This window comes from Bufo bufo, chromosome 5 (genome assembly GCF_905171765.1).
Source record: "Bufo bufo chromosome 5, aBufBuf1.1, whole genome shotgun sequence".
NCBI lineage: Eukaryota > Metazoa > Chordata > Amphibia > Anura > Bufonidae > Bufo > Bufo bufo.
The window spans coordinates 101,829,149-101,834,075 of NC_053393.1; positions in this window are offsets into that span (position 1 = coordinate 101,829,149).

Sequence of the window (4,927 nt, forward strand, 5' to 3'; positions counted from 1 at the left end):
GACTCTGTTTTGAAAACTCTAGGTATTTTTTAGAGGTTTAGTAAGTATAGTGATGGCAGAATTCTATTATTTTTAATAAATTAATGGGGTAACTATCAGAAAAAGTAACATTTAATTGTTCTCCTATAGATAATTTTTTAGACACAGAGTATGAAAGTGTAGAAAAGCACCCCAACATTTATTGAGCTATTTCTCCTGAGGTCAGAAATACTACAAAGTGACCAAAATTTGCTGTTTGGAAACATGGCAGGGCTTATCGAGAAGGAGCACCAGAGGGATTTTGAGTTCAGAAATACCACCAAAGTGGGCCATGGAAGTGAAGGAGTTTTTATGGCCCAATTTTTTCCATGGCTAGTTCTACAACTTCATTTGATGATTGAAGAGCCATAGAGGCTCATCACAGCAGCCCACTCTATACATTCCATGAGCCAGAATGACGTATAAGCATGGCATTGTGGTTAAAGGGGTTAAATTAACTCTCAACATGATGTATAGTTATGACGTGGTGCCTGAAAGGTTTAATTTAAGACAGTAATATTAAAATGTATCTGTTGAGTTGGGCTCAAAAATAAACTGATCACATGCACCTCCAGGTATCCTCCAAGCATAATGGAAGTATTACACTGCCTGATCGTCAGGCAGTGCGAGAGCTACTGCAGTTGTTCCTCCCCCCTTCTCTTCTATAAATGATCGCAGCACATCCCCGATTACACAAGCATCGGCTGCTTGTTATTACAGGTAAATTATTGGGCATGAGTGTTCGTAACCCTAATAAATGGCCCAAAATCGTGCAGTTTAATAGGGCCTTAAAGGTTTATAAAGCACTCCTGGAATCTGGCAAAAAAAGGTTATTACGTAGGTACACAAGTCCACGACACAAAGCCCCACAACTGGAGTGTCCAAAACTGCCCTAAGGATGGGCTGACACATAGGTTTTTATTGCCATTTTTGTGCACCTGATTTTTTTGGTGCCTCATTTTGTAAAAATGCCAGCTCCAGATGTTACATGAAGGTTGATGGAAAACATGTAGGATACATAAGCTTTTTTTGCACCAGGTGTTTTTGCTAATTACCCTAGGTGGTGTTTTTGTCTTTTTGGTTTCTATTTAAAAAGCAGGATGCTGGAGGTCTTGGCATTTTTTCAGGCATTTTCACATGACCTATTGGAGAAAAGCAACATGAAGAAAACATAATTGTTTAAATGCAATATTTACAAAGAATGTCTGGAAAACCACCCCAAAAAGTTTAAGAAAACTAATGCAAGTACCCGAGTTTTTGGGGGGCATTTTTACAACCCAAAAAATGCCATTATACATTTGCATGTTTAGGGACAGAGTTTATAAGGCTGAAAAAATACATTTGTCCATCCAGTTTGGCCTGTTATCCTGCAAGTTGATCCATAGGTAGGCAAAAAACAAACAAACTGTGAAGTAGAAGCCAGTTTTCCTCACTTTAGGGGAAAAATTCCATCCTGACTCCAATCAGGCAATCAGAATAACTCCCTGGATCAACAACCCATCTCTAGTAGTTATAGCCTGTAATATTATTACACTCCAGAAATACATCCAGGCCCCTCTTGAACTCTTTTAGTGAATTTACCATCACCACCTCCTCAGGCAGAGAGTTCCATAGTCTCACTGCTCTTACCGTAAAGAATCCTCTTCTGTGTTTGTGTACAAACCTTCTTTCATCCAGACGCAGAGGATGTCCCCTTGTCACAGTCACAGTCCTGGGGATAAATAGATGATGGGAGAGATCACTGTACTGATCCGTGATATATTTACACATAGTTATCAGATCTATCCTCAGTTGTCTTTTTTCTAAAGTGAATAACCCTAATTTTGGTAATCTTTCTAGGTACTATGTCTGCCTTGTTCACAGGAGCCCAGAACTGTACTCCATGTGTGGTCTGACTAGTGATTTTTAAAGTGCCAGGACCCTTCTACTAGTTTGAATAAGCAGTCTTTGGCTTTTTTGGGAAGCTGTGAGTGAATGGATATTCCCTAGAAGAGGGTAAGACATAAGTAATGTCTCAAGGTCTGTTTACAATGTCGAGCATTGACTCATAGGACAGCTTCGATACCCTGGATATTCCTTACGCAGTTGTCAGACTATTTAATCAGGAATGCATATTGACACTATCTTTTAACAGTGATGTCATAGGGTGACTACTTTACAGGGATTGTACATTTGCAAATAACCAAGCTTAGATTTTTTTTTTCTGGTCTTTGTATCTGAGGTAGAAATAAAAGTCATTGAGGCAAATCCCCGAGTGAACTTGTGCCCGGTGACATGTTTTCTTTAGAATTCTGTCCTACAAATTTTTGTTCATATCCAATATGGCATACAATTTTGTAATTTAGCAAGATGATTGAAATGAACCTCTTCTGGAAGGAATGCTGCAGGTAATTATATACCCTACAGTCTGAGCTATATTTGGATTCTTTTACTGTACTTCTTTTGTTATATTTGTTTTAATTTCTCCCAGCCTTATAAATGTGCACTTCTCACAACAGTAATGCATTTGTAGTCAATGTTTTTCATTAGAAAGGGGGAAATTAAAATAGAATGTGCTATGTTAACATTTATTGTTTAATATAATTAACACAGAGAACATTGTAGATGCTTTATTTTATTTCTTGAAATTGAAATAATAAATGATGTAACGTTAAATGAAATGTGCTACATAATTGTTGTTAAACTTTCAACATTAGTAAAAAAACATATTCACCGAAACTCATGTGAATAATGGTTACCAGATCTATAACAGAAGGAATAATTAGAGATGAGCTAATTTCTTTAAAGGGGTTCTCCTGGAATGATTTAAAATTTCTGCCAGCAGCTCGTGAGCAGGACTGGTTGCCTCTACTTACTGATCTGCTTACGGGAGGATGGGGTGGGTCTTCGCTACACACTACACCCTGGTTTTTCCATATACTACATATTGGTGAGTTTTCCTGCCAGGCTGCTCAGCCATGATGGCATATTACAGGCAGGATCACATCATTATCTATTGTAGAGCAGTGTAGTAAGGCCCCGTCCCCTCCCCCTTAGGCAGTTCTGCAAGTGGTGGTGACAAGTCCTCCTCACATTCTAGGACAGGTTGCTGATGGCTATCTTAAATCAGTCCTCTTTAAATTAGTGTTGGGTCGGATTTAACCCGAATCTAAAGTGATCAGACTGCCCTTGAAAGTTGTATATGACACTCTGAGGTAAACATAGAAAAATAGAATGTGTTGGCAGATAAGAACCATTTGGCCCATCTAGTCTGCCCATCTAGTCTCTTAGGACTGTAGATATAATTACTGCTGGAAAAGTGACAGCAACATATATGGCTATGGGTAAGTGGATAGTAGTTGGTGGTAACAAACAGTCTGTTTAAAAACACAGCAAAAATAATCCCTACTTTTGAGGCAGATGCTTGCCGGTGTTTACACACTGTGACACAGTAAAGGGAATTGTATGTGGAGGCAGGTATTTTCCTCCCAGTGTGTGCTGCTGGACTAATTAGCAGTCAGGTAAGGTCAAACACCGGACCGGATCGCAGGTGCCGGTCCGGGTTTTTGTTAACACCTAGCTGCCTTTAAAAGACAGCTGGGTTCATGCAGAGGAGATCTCTGTATTGGGATCTGAGGCTTGTGGCAGGGTGGAGAGCTGAGACCCATGTGAGGGGAAATGGTGTGAACTGACACCAATACTGCAAGGTGACTTTTTTGCTTGAAAGTGTTTTTTTGTTCTGTGAACTTTCTAATATGTGAATAAACACTGAACTTTTGGTGCCTCTATACTGGGTCTGCTTATCCTGTTTACCAGGGCGAATTCCCACAACACACATGGTAGTATTGGAAAAATTAATGGCTTGTTCTGAACAAGCAGTCCAAAAATGATCCATTGTTTAGGAGTAGCAACAGGTTTGGTGTTGTATTAAAGCGGTTATCCCATGAATAATGAAAGAAATGAAAATTAGACATCATATAGTACATGGCAGTCTATTTCTAAAAGACTTAGAACCAGCCCTATACTTCACATGGATCCAGAAATCTTACCATTCTTTGCTACAATTTCTCTGCTAGATTTACTTCAAGCTGGCAGCTTAGGGGGTGTGCAATTTCTCAGAAGGTATGCCCTCTCTGCTGCAGGTGGTGGCAGTTAAAGGATGGAATTGAGCATGTATGTCAACCTCAGTGTGCTGCACAGAGAATTAAAAAAAGAGCAGATGGCACTATACAGATAGGTTTCAGTGAATAACACAGTGGTTATAAAAAAAAATGTAATTACATACAATTGCAAAAGTATTCAGATCCAGGTGCTGGTTTAAAAAAATGTACAATATTTTAATGGGACAATGCCTTTAATGAAATACATATATATTCAATCTCCACAAATTACACCACAACTAAAACATGTGGCAGTGACAGTGTGCATTAATGCTGAGAAACTAAAGAAGCAAATGCTTTAGTTTTTATAAAAGACATTACAAAATGCTTCCTTCTTTTGGAGCAGCAGCAGTAGTATAGTATGGAACCTGATGGACAAGGCAGGATATGTTAGATTGTGTAGGGCTAGTAGTAGTGGCAGTATCAGCTGCAGCAGCAGTACAATATGGAATGTGACGGACAAGGCAGGATATGTGAGGCTGTGTAGGGATAACAGTAGTGGTATCAGTGGCAGTATCAGCTGCATCAGTAGCACAGTATGGAACCTGATAGACAAGGCAGGATATGTGAGGTTGAGTAGGGGTAATGGTAGTATTAGCAGTGGCAGTATCAGCTGCAGCAGTAGTGCAGTATGGAACCGGATGTACAAGACAGGTTATGTGAGGCTGTGTAGGGCTAGTAGTAGTGGCAGTATCAGCTGCAGCAGCAGTACAGTATGGAACTTGACGGACAAGGCAGGATATGTGAGGCTGAGTAGGGGTAATCGTAGT